Raw genomic sequence first — 25669 nt, 5'->3', positions numbered from 1 at the left:
CTTTTGTCCTGATTCTCATACTGTGTCATTTTCCATCAAATCAGCCATGCTGGAGAGAAAGAAACTTCTGTTAAACCACTATCGTATACCTTAGTATTGATACTAAATAAGTGATGGGAGAGGTTAAATTAAGTGTAAGCAAATGCTTGTCCCTGACAGATCATCTTATCATATTTCCATCTTCAGAGGGCAACCATGAAGTCCATGCAACAGTACTCAAGAAGCTGAAGTCCTCACTCCAATCTCATCTCCATGTGAAGCAGTTAGCTGTGTGAAACTGACTTGTGTCCACTCTCTGCTTACCCCACTGGACTGAGCAGAAAGAAGCCAGTGAGTTGGAGTCAGAAGATATGACTAAATGCTGAGAATCATCAGAGCTCCGCACAGTAGGCTCCCAGTTGTCTGCATATGATATACTTTCTGACTGAATCTCTAATGCCTGCCCTACTGATGTGTATTCAGCACCACTGCACCAAACAGAAGATGCTTCAGAAAGTATTTCAATTAGAGCTGGCATTCTGCAAATTATGTGTTGTCATATGGTTGGAAACTGGATGCAAATGATTTGTTTGAAATGTTTGTTGTTCTAAGAGCACAACTTAGCAAAAGCTACCAATACTACAGCATTTTTTACTTCTATTAATTCAGTTAAAAATGACTGTTAGACAAGAAAATGAAAATATTTGACATTTATGAGGAATAGAAGAAAGGAATAAAAGAATGGTTAGTTTAAATAGCAAATTGGAACTCAAGTTATAAATCTCAAGTATTTTCTACTTTATGAGAATACTAACAGTTTCAGAACACATAATTGTATAGCCATTGGGTCACAAAAAGGTTCATACATTAATATACCTAGATTTCTACCACCAATATTTTTCTCCTACATGAATCAATTGGCTTCTGAAGAAAACAAATAGTTCTGTTGATTATTGGTCTCTTTGTTCTACACATTCTCTTTCTTGTTCACTCCAATCACATGAGAAGACAGCAGAGATATGAGTGTGTCCATGGCTGCATGTGGCATTGTGTTGTGAACAAGTATTCCTGAGAGGAATTGTATCTGCCATGTATTTTACTTCACTGAAATGATCACAGACCAAAATGAAATGCAAAAACCCTGATTATGTTTCACATCTTAGAACTAAAAATTTTCACTCTGTTTATCTGAGGCCCAAGGAAAGAAAACAGATCAAAATACACAAGGGAACAGGCTATAAATCCCAGCCGTGTTGTTCTCTCTGCTTACATTTTTATAGTATAGTTATTAAATTTTCATGCTAGTTTGTTGCCTAAGGAGTACAAAAGGAGATTTTTGTTATTTCATCCTTTTTCCTTTGTCTAAAAAATAATTAAAATTCATTTGTCAAAAAAATGCACCCAAGAGCACCAGAAGGAACTATTTTACCCTTAAGTATTTTAACCTTTTGGCTGGGGCTTTGTTAATATGTAAAGAATAATGTGTGATCTGTTTGAATTTCCCCAAGTTTTATCTCAATTTATTCACAAATTCATATTTGAGGGACAAAGTCAACTCTCTGAACATCTTTTAGCTCACAGCTTCACAGTGGCTAAAAGGGTTTGTGTACAAGTGAAGAAAAAATTAGCCCCCATTGACTGCCAAAAGTCTCTTCAGTATTGTAAAAAAAAAAAGTTTAATTGCATTCACTGATGACAAGTGTGGGTGTTGCTTGGCAGACAAGAGGAAAGGACTTTGCTATGTATTTGCTGTTGAAAATTCTCCTCATTCTGCTAACGCTTTCCCTCTTCATGTCATCAAAAATAATTTTTACTGATTATGTTGACACTTTCATAATGCCAGCATTTTTCTTACATTTTACATTTAACTGTCATGATCTGCATTCAAGTGTGTTGTCTTTTTTATATAGTATATATGTTTTTTTTAAAAGACCCTACTTTTTCAAACTACCAAGTTCAAGTTTTACTTTGCTTTATGAAAACTAGTTCATATCTATACCATAATAGATGAGCAACACATTCATTTTCAAGCCTCGGAAACTAAATTTATCTTCCCAACCAGTTGATGTCTTAAAGTATATTAAGCCATGGTAGCTTACAACTCAAAGTGGTGCAAATAAGACAATTTTAGAAAGTGAATTACTTTGGTCATTTCCCTTGTGAAGAAGTTTCAGAATATTTTTAATTTAAAAGAAATATAACCCAACAATAAAAATGGAAAACACTCACTGCAGGTTGTTTTATATAATAATTGTTTTCCTAAAAACACACTTGCAAACCACATCATATTTTCCATCACTTATTTTATATTTAGAAGACATGTGCAGGCTCTTTTGCAAAGCGTATATTCAAAGCCATCTCCATGGCACAACTCTTGTTTCTACCGTGTTTCTGGCACCAATATCTCACTGAAGAGGATCTGCTCAAATCTTTTTATTACTGGTGATGAAAAAGTATGATTTCATCTTCGGGTTGCTGCATGTAATTTCCCCTCCTTCTCTGTCCTCAAATCTTAGTAGACTTAAATAGAAAACTCCTGAATCTTGTGATGAATTGGAAATAGAGGGTTAATGATTTCCTTGGTTGTATCTCCTAAATTATATTTAACTGAAGATCACCATAACTAGAAGACTCCTGCCTATCCAAAGTAACTGGGCAATAAGATCTTTTTTTAAAAGGCGGGGGGAGAGGAGGGCTTGGAATGGTTCTATGGATAAAGTGCTTGTCACATAAGTATGAGGACCTGAGTTCACACGCTAGCCTCCATGTAAAAGGCTGGCATGGTGACACTCAGGACTCGGAGTGGAAGAAGAAAGAGAGAAGAGGACAGAGGCTGGTAGAACTTGGGGGATCATTGGCCAATGAGTCTATCAGAAATAGCATATTCTGGGTCACTGAGAGATCCTATCTCACAAAATTAAAGTAGAAGGCAATAGAGTAGAGGTAGATGCCCAACGTCAACCTCTGGTCTCCACACATACCTACAAATTAGATACAATCTTGACTCCTCATCAAGGAATCTTCTCTTTGAATCAGACTGTTAAGGAAACCATAGCCAATCAATATGCAGAGTTGTGGAGTCCAGTCCAGTAGACACATCTAAAACTCAGCCCCCTTACCTAAAGCTCAGAGAATATTACAGAAGAGGGGGTGGAAATATTATAAGAGCTGGAGAATCAGAGGCTTTGCTGTAAGATTATGTGACTCCTAGTAACATCTGAAGCGATATGCATAAAGTCTCACCAACACGACTGCCCAAACATGAACGAAACAAGGAGGATACCAACTAACATAGTAAACTAGATAGGGAAAAGACCACAAAGCCTCAATCTTATACAAAGAACTATGGGCAGCTGAATAAAGCTGAAGGTGGGAGAGGTGGTCATCCCCAGGGAAGAGCACACCAATTGGTTGTTCTGTGCCAAACAGTCAGCCCATGAAAACATGCATATAAGTAGCATTATATGGACTCAATAGGTTATATTTATGAATATATATGCATATACAAATATATATATGCATGCATGCAATAACAACTGATGAAAAAAAGAGGCCATCAATTTGAAGGAGAGTGGAGAGGTACCCCCATCTAGTTTGGTGTGTTAGTTGATTACTTATTTTGTCAGCTCATGTTTAGGCCATCATGTTGGTTAAGACTTTATAAGTGCACCTCTGGTGTACGGATGAGTCACAGTCTCATAGCAAAGTTCCCGAGTTCTTCCAGTCTTTCTGCCCTCTCTTCAACAATGTTCTCTGTGTCTTAGGTGTGAGGTGTTTTGTAAATAATGAAGGGTTTTGCAGAGAAGAAAGGGAAGGGAGAAATGCTATAATTAAGTGCAATTTCAAAAATAAACAAAAATATTTTCAATTTAAAAATTAAATTTTCTTTATTTTGGGGGGATTTCATACATATGTATACAATGAAAAATTTTGTAAAAGTTGAACACATTTGCTCATATATGTGCACACACAGGCATACAAAAATAAGAATACATTTAAAAATAGAAAATACAAGTTGGAGAATAAATGACAACAAAGGCAAAATGTCAAAGGGAAGGATTAAATAGCAGTAACAGAGGGTCAGAATGTGGGGGAGAGGGAGAGAAGGGGGTAGAGAGGGGAGAGAGAGGGAGAGGGTAGAGGCGGTGAGAGAGAGAGAGAGAGAGAGAGAGAGAGAGAGAGAGAGAGAGAGAGAGAGAGGACTTTCCCATCAGGCTAGACTGTAACTTGGAACTGTGAGCTACAGAAGCCCCTCTTCCTCAAGCTATTCTTTGTGGCTGATTTTATCACAGCAATATTTAGCAACACTAAGCCCATCCATTCACTTGGCTGAAAGCTGCTGCTGTGCAGCATCCCTTCTATTCATCCTTACTAATCGTTCCTGGGCTACTGGAGTCCATCCAGGAAGATTTGCCTGGGCCTATAATATAATTTGAAAACAAGGTTTGTGGGGCACCATCATTGGTCACTTTGCTCAGGATTGCTTTGGTTGTGCAGGTTCTTTATGCTTCCATGTGAATTTCAGGATTCTTTTCTGTTTCTGTGCCGAATGCCAATGGAATCACAATAGGGATTGAATATGAACCTGTAGATTGCTTTTTGCAATATTTCCTTGAAATTCACTACAGTTCTTATACTGGAGCCTTTCTTGCCTCTTCACAATTATTTTGTGGCATTCTTTATCTCTTTACAGTTTTGTCTTAAAGTTTATCTTGTCAGATATAAGTAAATCCATTCTCTTGCAATATCATTTCTCATCCTTCCAGTTTCAATTCCATGTGTCTTTGTGAACAACATGCTTTTCTTGTAGGCAGCTCATTTTTAAGTTTTAAAAAACCTATTCACCTAATCTGTATCATTTGATTGGAAAATTAAGTCCATTTATATTTAAAAATATTTTAAAAAGTGCAGGCTTATGCTGGTAATTTTGTGGATTTTTACTACTTATTAAGGATGGTCATTTTTCCCCTTCTTTTCTTATTCTTCCTTGTGGTTCTTTGGCTATGGTAATCATAGTTTCTTTTCTTCTGCTCTGTCATATATCTACTCTTCTAATAAGATTTACACTTTCACCTGCTATTATTGTGGTGGTTATTTTTCATGAAAATAGAACTCTCTTTAAAAAATTGATAAGGCTGATGTAGTGATCATGAATTTTCTAAGTTGATTTATCCATCTTAGAAACTCATTATTTCCCCTTCCATTCTAATGGATAGTCTTGCTAGGTATAGTAATCTTGGTTGATCATTGTTTTCTTTTAAGATTTGGAAAACATCATTCCATTCATCTGGCCTATTGTTTCTGCTGAAGAATCTGCTACAGCCTAATGGTATTACACTTAAGTGTAACTAACTTGGTGCTTTTCTTTTGTGATTTCTAAAATTATTTCTTTGCCCTCAACTTTTGACAAACTAGCTATACTATACCATCATTAAGACTTTTGTTTTTCTATGCTTGTGAAGTTATGTCCTTCACTTCTCCAGATATCTTTAGATTGTGTGCACTGACATACTGGGAGGAGGGATGTTCAGAACCACAAAGGTGATTACCTTCTCTTCTAACAATATAATGAATCCAGAGATGACTGGTCTCCTGAGTGTTGAAGGCACACCCTCCATTACTCTTCCTATTGTATAGTAATCTCCTGTAGTATAGGATACTCCACAAGTTTAAGTCAGAACCTCTCTACTGAGCCAAGTCTGCTTTCTGAGACAGCTAACCCTCCTAGCTGGAGCAATAGGACCTCAGAGCAATCCAGTTTTAGAAAATAGTTCCTTCTTAAGAAGTATTCCTGGCTACAAGACCCTGGCATTTTGTTGGGTGATTATATGAAATCCTTTCCCAAAGCCAGACTACTATCCAGAATTTCGTCTACTCATCTAATTAGGCTACGAGCCTACAAATGTTTTCAAACATTGCCGTTGGTAGGATTGCAAGTATCTATGTTGAGAGCATTTTCTGGGACTTTCTTCTACCCTTATCCCTAAAGAACAGAAAATCTACAACTTTTCTGGCTGTAGAACAAGGAAGCAAGTGTCAAGATGTTTTCTCTTACTGCACTGTTGGGTTAGAGTTCTGAATCTTTCACTTTCCATCTTGTGTTGCTATATCCAGGAATCTTCCACAATCATTCTCTTCATAATAAAACTATACACCTGTTCCTTTAACTTTTCTTATGGGATACATGATGAGATGATGCTTCCAGTCAGCACCTTGAGCTCTCTACTCTTCATTCTCTAATAGCTGACTTTGCCCTTCACTGATTAATTTCTAAAATAATACAACACTTGTTAAAATTTTAAAACTGCTTTTATTATCTACTATATTAAAGATTAAACACTCGAGATTAAATTTAGAAACTTAGATGTTCTTCATTAATCTATCATATTTTGAAGCACATATATGATATGTGTGTGGTCAGTGGTTTTAATTTTATGATATTTTATATAAGGAAATAAACACTTTACAATCTAAATTTTCTTAGCCTTTTAAAACTTGTCATTAATTGTAATGTAAAATACACAAGTTTGGCTATCTGAACGTATGCATTTCCACAGTACCTGACTATACACATATACTTTTGGTGCAACTGATACTTCAATCTAGTTCCAAAACATTTCTATCATTTCAGAAGATACATGTTAAACTATCACTCATTGTTAGTAACCCTCGGCAATTACTAATCCATTTTCTGTCTCTAGTAGATTTTCCTGGTCTGGAATCATATAATATCTACCCTTTCATGTCTGGTTCATTTTATTCAGCATAATGTTTCCAAGGTTCAACCATGCTGTGAAGTGTATCCATACTTCACTGCTTCACATGATTGATTAATGTTCCACTGTATGAATATACCAAATTTAGCTAATCTGGTTGTTGGGAGTATGTGGGCCATTTCCACACTTTGATTTTTTTTCTGCAAACATTGCTCTCTGTCCCTTGATTTGAATATCCATATTGAATTCTTTGAGGAGTAGAGTTGCTAGATTGCCTTATATTGCTGTACTTAATTCGTGAAGGAAGCACTGAGCTATTTGTGACAGTGGCTATGCTTTTCTTCATTCATATTAACAATGTATAAGACCTAGTTTTTTACATTCTTACAAACACCTATTTTTTGCTTTTGTTGTGGGCATCCTAGTAAAGGTCTCACTATGGTTTGTGTTTGCACCATTAATACCCAATAATGCTTAGCATATTTTCATGAGCTTGTTGGCCACATTGGCTCCTTGGTATAAATATCTTCTTTGAAAAATGATTTATTTGAGTCCTTTATTCATTTATTACTTTGCCTGATTTTACAGTAAAAGTAAAAAAATAATTTAATCAAAATTTACCCAAAAATAGGAACTTTGGAGTTTTGATGAGGATTACATAAACACATAATTGGTCTGTGCCCAGCTGGCATCTACATAGTGTTGTCTTATCCAGTACTCAATGTAAATAACACTACTCAAATATTTTATGACTCTCAAGAGTATTTAACAGATCTTTAGTTATTAGTCGTGTATACTGCTTTAAACCTTTATAGGCTTGTAAAAGTATTGCTATTTAGTCCTCCCTCCCTCCTTCCTTTCATTTGTTCCATCTCTATGTAAGTTGAATCTTGTTTGCCACTAAGTTTTCTATAGATTCATTATAATACTCATTTCACAATGGATGCACATATCAAAACGTCAACTATACAAACTTTAAGTACATAAAATTACTATGTGTCAATATAGCTCAACACATTGATTATTTTGAAAGATAATCAAGAGATACTCTTCCTTCTCTGAATTTTTATATTTATCCACATCAGCAACATTATAGTGCTCAGTTCTGCATTGACTATATCTCTCTTTTTCATCTCAGTAATTTCAAACTCGTTAAGTAACAAAATATCTTCATTATCTTTGCAGATGTTTGCATGACACCTAGTACCTTAATGACCTGCTATAATACATTTTAAGGATCATCTTACCAGTTGTCACTTAAAAAACAGCTTATTATCTAGAGTTAGAAGTTATTAAAACTACAGCAAGTTTACTAAGTAATAAGGAAGTAACTAGGTTGGAGCATTTGTTTTGGAAGTGAAATCAAGGGAGAATTTTTTTTTTTTTAGTGAATAGAATCTATAGAATTTGACCTAAATATATTTTTGTTACACATTAATATAATAGAAAGTCACATGTTTTAATACAATTTAACTAACATGAAATATTTACATATCTTCCAAAATTCTTTTAGCAACATTAGAAGCAGCAAGTAATATGTCAACTTGGGATTTTCATAAGGCTTTAAAATACCATGCCACTGTGACACTTTAAGTACCCAACCATTACAGTTCCTTTAGACAATAGGGTGTAGATTACAGATAGAGTGCACACTGAGCATGTGCAAGGCCCTGGGTTCAATTTCCAGCAACACACACACATACACACACACAAAACAAACAAATGAACAAACAAATAATGAAATTTAAAAACAAAAAAGAAACTGTATGTCCCTTTCTTGAAAATCCACAGGGAATATTAGTATCATGAAGTTTTCTAGAAATTCTTCAGGGGAACAAAAGACATCACTAAAATTGGAATATCTGAAAAGAGTAAAAATTGGAACAAAATACAGTTGGTTCAAAATCCAGGGAAGCAGTTCACTACAAATTATTGAGGAATAAAGTTGTGAGTTTTAATACATATCAATAATGATACTGAAGAGATATAAATGCTAATCATCCTTATTTGATCATTACACATTAAAAATATAGAGAGAACTATACTATACCCCACACCTAAGGAAAAAAATACATCATTAAAAATAATTAGCTTGCCAGTGGTGGTGGTGCACACTTTTAATCCCAGTACGCTGGAGGCAGAGACAGGTGGATCTCTGAGTTCAAGGCCAGCCTGGGCTACAAAACGAGTTTCAGGACAGTCAGCACTACACAGAGAAACTCTGTCTTGAAAAAAACAAAAACAAAAACAAAAAAACAATTAACTTACCTGAGTTGCCTTTTTAAAATGGAATATCTCAACTTTATTTGACCATTGAATCATTTATACAAGTATTGATTGTAAAACCATACTAGACATCATATGTTTAGCAATGTCTTGAATTAAGCATCTCCACTGAATTACAGAATTCCTTTCTCACTTATAATCATGTCATTCAGAGGTAAGTATCCACCTTATCTACTGAGAAAACGAGCTGTGCTTTTCTTTTCTTTTGTTTTTCTTTTTTCTTTTTTGTACCACTATAGAAATAGTAATGGTTCATCAAATCATAAACTACTTTAAAACTTCTAAAGAATAATATTACTCTAAGCAAGTTTCATTGTCTAACTCAAATGATATTGCCACACTCAACTGTGTCAGAATGCTCCAAAGATAACCAGCCAGAGGTCTCTGAAGAACAACAGGGTTACCACAGACACACTTTGTGAAACTCTGGGCTGAAGAAACAGTTTGTCACCTATTATTCAATAACTCAATGGACATACAAACTAAACATTCATAGGAAGTGAATGAACCTGGCATTTGCCCTATCTATCAGCATGTTAGCTTAGCTTATCAACTCTGCTGGCTGCATAATGTGGTCTGTTCCATTGGAGTTGCTCCATCTGTAAGTCAAACATTGACCCAATCTCTTTGTTGGCATTGCTTCCAGTAACTGGTAGCCATGCTATCAACAGAGAGTAGCCATTCACCCAAACCACAGGGATTGGAGTCTATCAGCATCTCAATGTAACAGTGCTAAACATTTCTTCTTTAATCATGATTGCATGCTATCTGTCCCATTCTGCCACAGCTTCACAAATTGGATATTTAGCTTATAAACAACACTGACACTAGATTTAGTTTCTGATGAGGGCCGATTTCCTGACTCACAGATGGTGACATCTGTGCATTTACATGTGAGGAAAGGAGAAAGCAACCCTGGGATCTCATTTTTAAGAGAACTAATCCCATTCATGTTGGCTCAGTGCATAATCTAGTCATACCTGAAGGACCTGCCTTCTAATAATATTATCTTGGGGATTAGGATTTCAACGAATGAATGGGGCAGGAATAGAGGGCACACAAGCATCCTGATCACTGTAGTCTCCTATGTGATCACAAGGAGCCGAAGACGCTGTCTTGTCAATGCCCACTGTGTTGTAGTGAACTTATTCATTGCAAATCGCCACTTGAGAAATAGCATTCAATACCCTAAGGAGCCGTTTCGATATCCTTAAAATTTGGAGATCTAGGAACAAAGATTCCAAAACAGTTTGCTCTAAGACAAGAGAAAGATGCAGAGAAGTTGTGGCCTTGATTTGCTTCCCTCGCTTCGGTTTCCCACTTCTGAATTAAAATTCCTTCCGTGTTGGCATTTCATTCTTGTTTTTGCCTACGTAAGGATGCACAAAACACTTTGTCTCTTCACCAAAAGATTTTGGTGACTAGGATTTACATTTGAATAATATCATGCCCAGATGACTCAGGTTTGAGGATCCTTTTGGCCTGATAATTTAACAAACTCTGGTCACCAGTAAGAAAAGACTTTTGACACTGCCAGCCAAGCAAGATACGACAAATGAAGGTCAGTTCAATTAATTCAAATTGCTTTTACATTGTAAATCACGGCAGTGGTAGTGGTTGTGTGTCTTTTTAATGACAAGGAAAATAACCTGGGAGGCATACAAAGGCAATGGCCACAAGCTGTAATGTTAGAGAGCGATTTGAACACCCCTGACAAACAACTCGAAAGGGAACTATCCTTCCCATGCCTGGCACAGGGTTTTGTTAGTTTGTGGGTTTGGGGGCTGGGAGCATTATCCTCTTGTATGGTATTTATTGTGTATGTTTAAATAAGCTTATAATATAGTGTTCCCCAATGACTTTTTCAAGTTCCTTTGTGTTATTTATCACCCATTCCTCTTTCCCTCCCATGTAAAGTCCCCCCTCCATTTCCCCTTTCTCACTTCATAGCACCTGTGTCCTTCTACCCCCTCTGTAGGACTCCTTCTTTGCCCCTCCCTTGGTGGTCCTTTCTACTGCCCTGGTTTCTGCGTTACTTCAAACTACAGAATCAAGGCTAAAGATTTAAGGACAAGGTGCCTCCCGGGACTGGAAGGTAAGATGCCACTGTTGAAGATGCCACATGCTTCCAATACAGGATTTGGAGGAATCTGGCTGGAACTGACCCAAAGCCTTCCCTGAGGGCTATCTTTCACACTGTCCACAGGTGCAAGTTTCCAGGGAGAGAAATAAATCAATAGCCTGATCCAGCTGTAAAGCCCGTGAACCACAACAATGATCAGCATGGCAAGATGTCCCCAAAGGTGCAATAATGATACCTATATCTTAGGGGAAACCAACAGATGTTTAAATGGACTTATGGCCCCATCAGAAGGAGGTAATTCATGCTCAGTACTAGAAACCTTGCCAATTACCCATGGATGAAGAGGTGGTGGACCTTAGAGGAGAACCCACCACTGCCCTTTTTCTTGGTGCAATCTAGATACTTACCTTCCACCCAGAGATAAGTGTAGCTTTAACCCTTCATCCAAGAAACTTTATGCAAGAGTTGAAGATTATTACAGAAATTCACAACTGCTCAAAATTCAAAGAATAAATGTCTCCAGAGTGCCTGACCACAACTGATACATCTACAGTATAACCCTTATACCTAAGGCTCAGTAAACATTGCAGAAGAGGAGGCAGAAAGATTGTAAGAGCCAGGGATCTAAGATGCCTGCTTCCAGACAATGTCTTCTAGACGTGACAGGGAAACCACACCCATGAAGTCTCAAGAACACAGTTGCCTCAACAAGCTTTGAATAATGACAACTCCAGTTGACATGCCAATGCGGTTGGGGAAAATCTTACAGGGTCCCACCCCTAGATGAAGAATTCCATGCAGTTGGTGACTGCTGAAAAAGGGAGAATCCGTTTTATTCTGGCATGAGCTTCCTGATCTGTTATACAATCCCAAGTGGTCAGCCCTAAATACATGCACATACAAGCAACATTAAATGCAAACAGTCATTGTTTGTATATGTACATGTATGTGTGTGCATATAAATGTATGTATGTGCATAATGTGTGTATATGACAAAAATAATTAAAGAAGAGGCCATGATTTGAGAAGGAGTGGAGGGGGCTTGGCAGCAGTTGGGGTGGGGAGAGGAGGGGCAGAAATGGTGTAAGCATAGTACTCATGTATGAACTTCTCAAATAAATAAGTACTGGGGGTGGGAGGAGAAGAGAACCTGCTCCCACTAATGCAAAACTTCTGGTTGCTCTGTTTCTTGCTCTGCTGTATAACTCTAATCATTTCCCATAAGTCTGAACAGCTTTACTGATTCTCATGAATCCACTGTCAGACAGCTGGGGGCAATGTGCAGAATAAAGAGACCTGGAACATGTAAAGGGAAACTGAATTCTAATTCCATCCTCGAAGCTCCACCAAAGTTTGCCTCCATGATGAATTGGAGGAGCCAAAGGACCCGAGGACCAACTTTTGATTAATTACTGGAGGTGTAGCACAAATCTTAGATGGTCTTATTAATAAAAACAAACCTGAAGCCAGGTATTGGGGTCAATGCTGGAAGATCAGAGAAGCAGAACAAGTCACAGCTTCCTCACCTTGCCAATTCCTCAGCTGATTCTATTTCCTCAGACTGGAAGCTTCTTAGTCCTCATCCAGATTGAATCTCAGCTGAACTATTGCTCAAAAGCCTAAAAGCTTAACCAGTCTAGGTCCTGGTTTTCATGCCTTATATACCTTTCTGCTTTCTGGCATCACTTCCTGGGATTAAAGGCTCTTGTTACCACGCCTGGCTGTTTCCAGTGTGACCTTGAACTTACAGAGATCCAGGCGGATCTCTGCCTCTGGAATGCTAGGATTAAAGGCATGTGTGCCACCATTTTCTGGCCTCTATATCTAGTGGCTGTGCTGTTCTCTGACCCCAGATGAGTTTATTAGGGTGCACAATATTTTGGGAGACACAATATCACCACATGGAGGCACTTCTCCAGTTTAAATAATGGAGCTTTGTATTTGGGACTTACTTCTTGTCCCTTCTAAGAGATTGTATCAAGTCACCAAGTGTGCATGTGCATGGATTAATATGTCCACACACATACATATGCACATACAACACACAGAGAGAGAGAGAGAGCTTTAAATCACAAATGATGACTCTAATATACTGAGAATGCTATTTTTGACTGACTAATGAAAGGATTCTGAGGTCAATAATATATCCATCATTATTCACTGTGACGTCTTCAGGGCAATAACAGTGTTCATGCTGTGTATTTGCTGGTGATCTTGGGACCAGTCTTTGCATTTTTGTAACTGAAATAAAAACACATGATGTCCACTAGATTATCAATCAAAGTCAAGCAGAACAATAAACTACCAATAGGGTCCATCAAATATTTCTTAGCTTTGTGGGTTTTTTAACCATTAAATGGGGAGCATGTTATTTTATGTTTGACCCTTTTACTTAAGAGATATAATTCATATTATTCCTGTTGTGCGTTCATGTTTATTCCTTCAAAAATTAAGCAGTAATTCATTGATTATCCATTCTTGTCAACTATTTTCTTCAATAAATTTTTTATTTCTTGAAATAAAATTGTGTGGACTAAAATTTAAGAGCATAGTAATACAATTATAGGTTAAAAAATATTATTGATTGTTTATAAGCCTTGCTGATTTACAATTTATAAAGCCAAAAATTAATTGATACCCAGGAAACTGGCATAGACTCTTCTTTAAGCCTGTTTGTTTCTGTTGGATGGATCAGCTGATACACTCTAAGAGTAGAGTTTTAACTTCTACTTATAAGAATTTATGCTTCTGTTAGTCAGTCAATAATCTTATATATGGAAATAGTCAAATCCTGGAATTCTTTCTCTTCATTGGCAAAGACTGTCTTTAGCATATGGTACCAACCAAATCCATATGCCATATTTATTGAAAATCTACCACAATTGAGAAATATTTGGTGATGGTTCTAAAGTAAGCTGGGGCCAATACTCATCATCCAAATGAAAAACACTAGGTGTTTCATAGCAGATTATAAAACCCTAACATCGGCCGGGCGGTGGTGGCACACGCCTTTAATCCCAGCACTCGGGAGGCAGAGGCAGGCAGATCTCTGTGAGTTCGAGGCCAGCCTGGTCTCCAAAGCGAGTACCAGGAAAGGCGCAAAGCTACACAGAGAAACCCTGTCTCGAAAAACCAAATAAATAAATAAATAAATAAATAAATAAATAAATAAATAAATAAAACCCTAACATCTGCTCTACCCCATCTTCAGAACTCTGCTCTACTCTTCAAGACCAAGAGAATGAAATAAAGTGGTAATGGATAGCTAGCTATTTACCAAAATATATCCTATTTTTTCCTGGAAACAAAGTTATACGACATATTTGTCCCTTCCTTGCAACTGAAACAATTATATGAGGCTAAATTATGTTCTGTAGATTGTGGGCTATGTGACACATGCCAATTAGGTACTGAATCCCCCTTGCATACAACCATCCATTCATTTTTTTCCTCTATCTCCTGGCTAAATGGAGGGAGTTCCAATAACCTTAAGAAGTTAAGAAATGAGCCGGGCGGTGGTGGCGCACGCCTTTAATCCCAGCACTCGGGAGGCAGAGTCAGGCGGATCTCTGTGAGTTCGAGGCCAGCCTGGACTACCAAGTGAGTCCCAGGAAAGGCGCAAAGCTACACAGAGAAACCCTGTCTCGAAAAACCAAAAAAAAAAAAAAAAAAAAAAAAAAAAAAAAAAAAAAAAAGAAGTTAAGAAATGAAAATAGAAAGGTAGAGTTCTCTTTTTGCTTTAAAAACAAAACAACAGAGGCCGGCGGATCTCTGTGAGTTTGAGGCCAGCCTGGGCTACCAAGTGAGTTCCAGGAAAGGCGCAAAGCTACACAGAGAAACCCTGTCTCGAAAAACCAAACAAAACAAAACAAAACAAAACAAAAAACAAACAAAAAAAAAACAAAAAAAACCCCAAAAACCATGTTGTTACATTTATTTTATTCTGGGAGAGTGTGTGTTATTGCTTATATGTGGAAGTCAGAGTGTAGACTGAAGTTTCTCAGTCCCACCTGTCGTCGCCCCCCCTCCCCCCCCCCCCCCCCCTGCAGCAGCCGTTTTTTATAGAATAATCACTCAGAAGCTTAATATTAATTACAGTGTAGATGGACAAATCTCTTCTGCCTGCCTGTTTCCGAATAACCAGTCAGAGGCATAATATTAATTACAAACTGTTTGGCCTATGGCTCAGGCTTATTACTAGCTAGTTCTTACATCTTAAATTAACCCATTTCTTAAATTAACCCATTTCTTAAATTAATCTATATTTTGCCACATGGCCATGGTATTACCAGTCTGCTGGCATCTTGTTCCTTGGGTGACTAGATGGCCAAGTCCACCTTTCTTCTCTCTGTATCTTTGCTTGGATTTCCTGCCTGACTATAACCTATCTTGCCGTAGGCCAAAACAGTTTCTTTATTAACCAATGGTAGCAACACATATTCACAGCATACAGAAACAACATCCCACAGCAGTCAGAGGGCAACTTGCAAGATGTGGTTTCTTTCTTTCCTCCATCTGGGGTTCAGGAATTGAACTCTGGTCATCAGTTTTGAAGACAAACACCCTTACCTGCTGAGCTATCTCAAAAGCCCAGCAAGATGATCTGGGGCCCTTCAATGGACATATGTAAAGATGTGATGAATAGTAATTGGACTGTTGCCTAAGTATGAAATAAAACACAAAGATGTTAAGCCTCTGAAATGTTAGGGCTGTTTCTTACATCAGCTACTCTACCTCAACTATCCTTGTTAATGTAACACAAGGAACAAATGATTATCTTAATCATACTGTGTCTCCATTAAGATTCCTAGATGATAAACAGCCCCAACCATCAAAACAAATGACTACTTGTGGTACAATAAGAACAGCTTATGTTTTCTAAGCACTTTTAACACATAAGGAAAACACCCTTGTGTACAGATCATGAGATGAAACTCCAGATGACTATAGTTGAGTCAAGGCCCATGAGTAAGAAATGCAGCTACAACTCGGGTCCAACTGTGTGCTTCATTGCAAATCCTAAATTGCTAAACTTGGTTACATTTCCTCTCAGTTCTCATGATCATCCTGTATCTTTTCAGCAAGTGATAGAACCCATGATCATAACATCAAACATGCCTACTGGGTGATAGGACTCCTTGCCCTTCAGAGTTCTGATTTCTAAGCCTGTTGAAAATTGTAAGTCTGAAATTTAAATCTGTAATCATTAAAGATCTTGCTGGTAAGCAAAGATCATCTACTGAAGCTGGTTGAAGTAGAAAAGCAGTTTGCTGACAGTATTAGGTTCAACATGCATCCACGCTCACATATACAACCATCCTCCAGTTTGTTCCAGGAATTTCACCAACAGAGGCCCTTTGGGTCACACCATGGACACTACATATGTGCACATCATCACTTTCCAGAAGTTATCTTCATCACAGTCATGGGGATGGCTAAGACTTCTGCCCCACTCTACATTTCTCAGAACTTAGATTCTGTATGGCATCAAATCCTGATTCTTAGTGTTGTTTTCTCCTAAAGAAGACAGTTTCATAAAAGTGTCTCTCTTTGATAAAGACTGTACTTTATCTGGTGACTAGGAAAATGGGTTCTGACTTCCACATTAAGGAGCTATGTCTTACCATGTGGTAAACTCTTCATGCATATGCCATCTGTTCAAAAGGTGCTTGAGGACCACCATAACATGATATACTCTCATCAAAATGACATACAAAAAGCCATACCAAAAGCCAAGACTGGGAAAATAGGAATGATCTTCTTTTAACATGCTAGTTCACTTAGAAAACAGCAGAGATGTTGGAGAAAAGGGAAAAGCAATGACTTCAGGGATGCTAGGTCTTCATGATAATGTGGTATAGATAACACCATATTCTTATTCTGATGCAGTTCTGTGTGTTTTCCCAGTGTGAGGTCTTTTCAGGCCTCTAAACAGTATGTTCACAAACACATATCAAGCAATGAACACCTCCAAAATGTTCACATTGACCTCAGAAAGTGTAACTAACAGAGTCAGTTTCCATAGAAGAAAGGTTAAGGAATATTAGAGAATTCTCAAGAGATGGATGAGGTCAAAGGAAAGGGGAAAATAGTTTGGCTTCTAGTGGGTGCAGAAAGGACAGTACAGGAAGTTTGTACACAGTGGTCACAAGGATCAGACTTGGACAGTCTACAAACTTGGTTTCAGTCCCACCCATGAATTCTGCCCATGAATTTAGACTATTTTGTAAATTCCACGAATATTATGTGTCATGGGGTGCCAATGTAACTCCTGCCTTGGTACAGAGCTTAGCCATTAATATTTTTTTTTACCACATTCAGCTTTCAACTGAAAGGAGCAAAATGAATAAATGGATTTTATTTATTTAGGTTAAGTAGACTCCACCAATGACTACTTAAATAGTTGGAGAGAAAAATGCTTTCATAACATGGATTTCCAGAAACCACTGAATACTTGGCTGTGTCATTTAAAGAAAAGTTGCTTAGAGAATCAATTTCTCATCTGTTTTAATTGTCACACACACACACACAAATTGTCTTTGAAACACTGCATAACGACTGGATGGTGCCTGTGTATCACATTGTATGGGCCACTGCTTCTCCTAAACCCAGGAGTTATAATCGCCACTACCCTTTTCTTTTTCCAATGCTTCTGTCCAAACATCATTTCTTAAGTAGTCACATTGATCATATTGATTAATGCTCCTGGTAGAAATGATGAAAAATCGATTTGTTCTTCTGAACCTCGACTGTGTGTATGGTATTTAGAGTGTCGCTTCCTTGAACTCTGTGAGAGCGCTCTTCTGCCCTTTCCATTCTGCCTGATTACATCTGCAGATGGAAATCAGGTGTGAAAATCCATTAGGCTGCTTCACAACAGGACAAACTTGGGCTCATACTGGACTCTCATGTTCTCTCTTCCTTAATTAAGGCACAAGAACATTTTGCCATAGAGAGAGAATGAGATAGATTATGGATCGCATTCCTTCTAATGGCATGTGTTTCATCCAATTGGGGAATAATACATTTCTTACTTCATTGCTTTGCAAAGAGCCACTTACTCTGTTCTTCAGAGGAAAGAAGAAAGAGCTTGATTTCCGTAGACCTCTCAGTTATCCATGCACAAAGGAAAAATGAAGTGTACAGCTGTTTCCCCCAAATTATAGCATCTTTTTTCACTAAACATTTTAAAACCCAAATAAAGAATAGCATTTAAATGATTTAGCAACATTGAATCTTTTTTTAGAGCAAGAATAACCCTTAATGTTTGCAGCATATAAAAGCAATTACAAACATGGGCTTTCTTGTCAGATGGCCTGGATTACAGCCCTGCCTTCCCATGCATTAGCTCTGTGACCCTTGGCAATCAACAAAACCCCCGTGTGCTTCCCTACTTCCCTCTGTGTGCTGATAGTTATAAACACTAAATAACAGAATAGAACAGGCGAATTTTAAATAAAAAAAGCAAGGAAACTCCCATAACTGCATCCTAGGCTTGTTTTCTGTCTTATCTAAGACAATGTAGCCCAGTCCTTAGCCATAGCTGCTGTCCATTACTTTATGTCTTACGTTCAGTGCATTTTTGTCACAGAAAAGCAGAGCCAGATTAAAGAAAACGAACAAAAGTCCTTTGATATTTTGTCTTCATCTTAACTACTTAAGTGAACCTCAAGCATTTTATTTTCTGGGTCTGGTGAGATAACTCAGCAGGTAAAGGCTCTTCCACCAAGACTTATGCCAGACTGATACCCCAGTTCAATACCCAGGACCCATGTGCTGTAAAAAGAGAACCAGCTCCCACGAGTTGCCCTCTGACCTCTACATGTACATGATACACTCCTCCCTCACACACAAATAAGCAAATATAATGAAAAGAAATTTACTTATTCAAAGGTTAAATGAGAATGTGAAACAGTGTGTGTGTGTGTGTGTGTGTGTGTGTGTGTGTGTGTGTGTGTGTGTGATTATTCTCTATAGAAGGGGAAAGACACAGAGTTGATCTAGATTGATAGGCTAGTGTATAACCAAGTAGTCAGAGTTCTCTCCAGGTGGTTGACAGGTTCACAGTTGCCAGCTTATTTCAACCAAAGTAATCTCAATAGCAATAATATAAAATGAAGAGCCAGCATACAATAGATAGTTTAGCCTTTGTTGATTTTTAAATTGAAACAATTACTAAGAAAAACCACATGGGATTCTCACTTATATCTGTAATAAAGGATGGATATACAAACTTGCACAGAAGTAGATACTTTATAGGAAAAAGAAGGGATTTGAATGCCCAGAAAATGCAAATTAGATTGCATTTTGTAAAGTGCGACTGCTCCATTTTAATGAATTTCTAGAGAAGCAGACAAAAATGATGTTAGAATTCTTCTGTGCCTCCCAACTATGTTCTCTGCCAGTACTTATCATTTGGTGTTTTAGATGGAGTAACAATGCTTTTCTGTGTCTATTGAGGTGATTATGCAATTTCTGCCAATACCCTTCATAATAAACTAGCATTAGAATAAACATAAGAACTGTCCACAATGAACCAATATCTAATACTGTAGTAAATGGGGGGAAATGGGAATATTTCTACTGAAATCTGTAATAAAACAAGGGTGCCCACTTTCTCTGTTCTGAATATAGTGCTCATATTCTTGGAGCAGTAAGAGATAATAACATCAGGGATACAGTAGCTAAAGCCAAACTGTCTCCAGTTAGAGATGACACAAAAGATGATCCTATACTCCAAAGACTGAGGATTCTACCCAGAAAACTTGAAACAATTTCAGCAAAGTGGCTTGATACAGAATCAACATATAAAATTCAGTAGCTCTCCTATGTTCCAATGATAGACATGCTAAAAAAGAAGTTAGGAAAATAGTCCATTCATAAATAGTCAAATAGACAAAAGCATAATAAACATCACAGTCCATAATCTAAAATTATACTTCAGAGCCAAGTTAAAAAGAATGGTACTTGGCACAAAAGTAGGCTTGTAGACCAAAGGAATAGAATTAAGGACTCAGAAGTAAGCACACAGCTACAGCCATCTACCTCTTGGCAAAGGTACTGACAACATACATTGGAAAAAAGACAATACCTTCAAAAAACAGTGCTAGGAAAACTGGGTATCCATATGAATTAGAATGAAACTAGATCCACATTCCTTGCCCTGCACAAAAACCAAATTTAAAATGAATCAGAGAGCCCGGCAGTGGTGGCACACACCTTTAATCCCAGCACTTGGGAGGCAGAGCCAAGTGGATCTCTGTGAGTTCGAGGCCAGCCTGGTCTACAGAGTGAGCTCCAGGAAAGGTACAAAGCTACACAGAGAAACCCTGTCTCGAAAAAAAAAAGACAATAAATAAATCAGAGATCATAACATAACACTTCAAATTTTGAAACTTAAAGAGAAAAGGCATAAGGTCTTTCTTAAAATGCCTCCAATAGAGTGGGAAAGACTCTAAGAATGGGATTATAGGAAATTAAATAGTTTCTGCCACCAAAAAAAATGTCAACAGAGTAAAGACACATTCTTCCAAGTGACAGAAAAATCTTTGTTAACTATCCACCAGTGGGTAGTTAATAGCAAAAACACATAAAGAACTATGAAAATTAAATTCCAAAAGCCAAATTCTCCAATCAACAAACTTACTAAAGAACTGAGTAGATCATCCTCCAGAGAGGAAACACAAAGAGTTAATAAAATATCTGATAGAGCATCCAGCATTGCTAGCCATCAGGGAAACACAAGTTAAAACTACTCTGAGATTCTATCTCACTCCAGTCTGATGGATAGCATCAAGAAAAAACAAAAAGACACATGTTGGTAAGGATGTAAGGAAAAAGGAACTCTTCACTGATTGTGGGAAAGTAAACTGATACCACCACTGTGGCACTCAGGTGAAACTAGGAAATATTATACTGACAGAGGCAACTCAGACTCAGAAATATAAACACTGCATGACCTCTCTTATTTGTGGATCCTAGCTCTGAATCAATCAATCTATCTATTATCTATCATCTGTCTGTCTGTCTGTCTTTCTATAGATCCTAGAGTCATCAGAGAAACCAGCAAACTAAAAGGGAGGGAGGAGGCCAATATAAAAGGTGAAGGAGGGAGGAAATATAAAATACTCTTAAGAATATTTTCAAAGGCCTTGGGAAAACATGTTTTATAGTGTGTACGTGTGTGTGTGTGTGTGTGTGTGTGTGTGTGTGTGTGTGTGTGTGTGTGTGTGTACATCCAAATGAAGCTATCCTACTTGGAGTGATAATGCTTCCCTCAACAGCTGCAGACTACCTAACAATAGCCAGTATCAGGCATGGGAAACCTCTCTTTGAGCTGTTGGTAAGGGGAGTCAAAGAAACTCCCAAAATAAGTATAATCTATTGCCACTATTCTTGGCTGCCTAATAGAACTTGAAGGTGAGGCCTATTGCTGAAGTCACCACACACTTCATACATTGGGCATGGAGAAATTCAGCTGAAACTGACCTAGAAGCCTCCTCCCTGAGGACTATCTTCTCATGGTATGTTAAGGTAGTATGCAAGCTGCACGTGGAGAAAAAGAATTAAAAGTCCTACCGAGTTGTAATACCTATGAACCACAGCAATGACCAGCATGGTGAGATATGCCCAAGGGTGCAATAGTGGTACTTTAATCTTGAGGATAACTAATAGCTGTTTAATTGGACTTAAGGCCCACTTAACAGAAAGAAATTCATGCTTGGTACTGTCAGTCTAGACAGCTACCAACGGCTGGAGAGTATGGAACCTAGAGGAGAACCTACTATTCCATTCCCCCCCCCCAGCATATTTCCTAAGTACATTCTGAATATTTATCTTTATACCCACAGAAAAGTGTTACTCTTACCCCTCATCAAAGGAGCTTGTTTTTCCCTCAGGCTGAGAACATTACAGAAAAACCACAGGTATGTAGAGAACAACTAACCACAGGGAGACAGCCCCAATTTATGTACCACCCCTATACCTAAGGCTTAGCAATGCAGAGGAGGGGATAGAAAGATGGTAAGAGTAGAGGACAGCGATGTATCTTCTGAGATATGTGACAGGGAACTGCACCCATGAAATCTCAAGAATACAGTCACCTCACCAAGACCAGTACAATGACTTCATCAGTTGATATGCCAATATCGATGGGAAATCTCACAAGGCCCTATACCTAGATGAGGACCTACAGGTAATTAACTGCCACTGAGGGAGAATCAGTCCTCCCCAGAGATGAGCTTCCTAATATATTATCCAATCCCAAGCAATCAACCCAAAACACACATACACACATGAACAACACTAAATAGACTCAGCATGGTGTGTGTGTGTGTGTGTGTGTGTGTGTGTGTGTGTGTGTGTGTGTGTGTGTAATAACTTAAAGAATGGTCATGAATTTGAGAAGTGGGGGAAAGATATAGGAGGAATCAAATGGGGAAAGGGAAGGACAGAAATTATATAACTACAATACTCATGTATGCAATTCTCAAAAAACCAACAAAATTTAAAATGAAATAATTATGACAACTCTCAATTATTAGCTCATCATGCACCAGTCGTTTTGTTATGTGTGATCTGCACATTCTTTCATCCCTACAAGTATACGAGAGCATCACTGTCATATGTCTAGCAGCAGAAACAGGTAGTGTGGCATAACTGGGTAGTCCTAGCACTCCAGAGAGGAGGGAGGCAAGAGGATTAGCGGTTCAAGATCAGGCAGGCATGGTGGCACACGCCTTTAATTCCAATACTCAGGAGGCAGAAGTAGGTGAATCTCTGTGAGTTCAAGGCCAGTCTGAACTACATAGTGAATTGCAGGACAACCAGGGCTACATAGTAAGACCCTACCTCAAAAATAAATAAATAAACAATAAACTAACAAATAGGCTAAATAAATAAATAAATATTCAAGATTATCCTCACCTACATAGTAAGTTCTGTCACGCTGGACTACATGAGACCTTGTGATGTGGTTTGAAGGTAAAATGTCCTCTGCTAGGCTCATGTGTTTAAAAGCTTACTGTCAGCTGCTGGTACTGTTGGGGAAGGTTGTGGAATCTTTGGGAGGTGGAGGCTCACAGCAGGAAGTAGCCCACCTGGGGTGGCCTTTGAGCTCTCTACTTCCTGAGTTCTCTTGCCCCCCACCCTGTTTGTTTCCAGGTGCTCCCTGCTGTGAGGAATTGCACCCCTCTGGAATTATAAGTCCAAATAAGCCCTTTCTTCCTTAAGTGGTTCTTTCAGGTTATTGCATCACCACCATGAGAGTAACTAAGACAACCTGTGTGAAAGGATTCCTTGTCCTGGTTTACAGAGCTGAGCCTGGCCGACACGGGCTGAGTTAAGGACAGACTGTTAGCACTATGCATTCTACTGAGTAAAACACACTAAGCAGCGAGCAAACCAATGGCTTCCAGCTCCTTTATCAAGCATGATACTTTGAGCTCAGTAACTATACAGAGACATACACATAGTTGGAAATGGCAGCTGGGGGAACAGATGTGTAGATGGACTGTATATTTCTCACAACTGCCAGATGTGCACCCCAAGCTACAACTCTTAAAGGTTAACTTCCTCTCTTGATGCCAGAGCAGGATAACAAACCTGCTAATGAGGCATTCACCTTAAAGTTCCTTCCTCTTAAGTGCTAGGGAACACAGCTAGGTCTCAATGTTATTCAAAGAAAGTCACCACATTCAAGCTGCTTCTTCCTCTGGGTCTTGTTAGGTTGGAACCTCTGGCTCTTGCCCCCTCACAAACTGGAAAACTCTGTCTTCCCTACTTCCCCCAACCCCACTCACACTGAGAATACTCTGAACAGAGGAATGGCACCAAAAACCCAGTTCCACATTTCTGGAAGCCAATGCAACCAGCCTTTCTGAAGTGGCCAGCCCTCTCAAGCGCCTGCCAGGGACTTAGCTTTTCACCATACTGGGGAACAGTCCCAGCTCCTGGCTGGCATGTCATCACCCCTTGCCCAAGGTCTATAAAACCTCCCTGCCTTAGCCCAGGTGCATGACTTTTCTGGCCCAGTTTTCTGGGACTGGTGAACCCACCCAGAAGAAACACCCAATAAACTTGTATTTATGTTTTCAATCTGGTCTGATCTGGCCTTTTGCATCAGCAGAAAACATATCAGGTCTTACAGCTTCTGTGGATCTCACTCATCTCATGCCTTTCTTCAGCTGAAAAAAAAATAGTATGTCATAGAAACAAAGCTTCAAAATCAACTCCCAGTATAATATGGAGTTTTCTTGCTTGCTGGCATTAAAAGAGTCACACACACACACACACACACACACACACACACACACACACACACACACACAGCCTCAGAAGTGTTGCAATTACAGGTATCCACAACCATATAGAGATTTTATTTTTGTCTGGTTTATGGCAAATGTGATATCTCAATACATGTATATTGAGGGTACTCTGCCCGGTTTGAGCACAGTGAGCATGGCTCTGGCAGGCCTTACCCTTCTCCCCCATTCCTTCTGCCTTGCTAAAAACCATTAGATTACATTCCTAAAGCTGGCCACCAAGGTTTATTCCCTTATTTGGCCATGTCTTCTTCCTGAGCTAACTTCCAAGGTCCAGCTATCAAAGTATTAAAATCTCACAATCAGAAGCCCCCTTTGGCTCACTTAATTAACATGCCCAATTAAAATTAAACACCTCATCCTAACATAGGGCTTCCCATTTTACCTTTATAAACTGCCATTTTCCTATGTGCCACATCTGTCTCCTCTCTATCCAGAGGCGGTCCCCCAACCCAGGACAAATATCCCTGCCCCTCTCCCTTGTTCTGCCCCCTCTCCCTTATTCACGTCCCCTTCTCCCTCCTCCTCTATCTCTGTGTTTGTCTCTTATTCCCTGCCCTCTGTCCCTCTGGGGCTAATAAACCTCCTTTGTGTGGAGAACTTGGCCTTGGGGCTCCTGAGCCAATACTTTTCTTTTCATATACAGTATATAACAATCAAATCTGCATATGAGTTAGCTCAGATATTCATTTCTTTGTGGTAAAAAAAATTTAAACCCTTTCGTTGCATGTCTGTACTCCTTGCTATTTGGGCTACAGAGTTCAAGGACAGCCTGAGAAACTTAGTGAGAACTCTGTCTCAAAAAGAAGGGAAAGGGAGCTAGAGTTCTGATGTTGACTGCTTACTTAGCATGAGCTACAAGGCCCAGGGTTGATCCCTGAGAACACAAACACAAAGAATGGAAAATTATTTTAAGCTATTTTGAAATATACACAGTTTTAAGTAGTTGTCATAACGTACAACAACATACCAGCACTTAGCCCTGTGATGTAACTAAACCATCACATCCATTAAGCAATTTCTTCCCATCCCCACCCAAGACCCTACCCTCCAGCCTTTGATAAATTCCTTTCTACTCTCTGTAAGTCTGGGGGTCTGTTTTATAAAATGAAAGTAGAGATATTTCATTTTTTCTGTTTACATCTTCTTTTGGATTTTAAAGTACCTGGAATCCGAGGCTCTTATGCCATCCAGGTGGCAGCGGTGACATGTTTTCATTAGTTGTGAAGGTCCACACAAACTTGCTGAATAGGTGTCAATGGAGATGACCGCACATTTACTCC

Source organism: Peromyscus californicus, unplaced genomic scaffold (genome assembly GCF_007827085.1).
Source record: "Peromyscus californicus insignis strain IS unplaced genomic scaffold, ASM782708v3 Scaffold_5__1_contigs__length_169319896, whole genome shotgun sequence".
Taxonomy (NCBI): domain Eukaryota; kingdom Metazoa; phylum Chordata; class Mammalia; order Rodentia; family Cricetidae; genus Peromyscus; species Peromyscus californicus.
Note: the sequence above shows the minus strand (reverse complement) of the source record.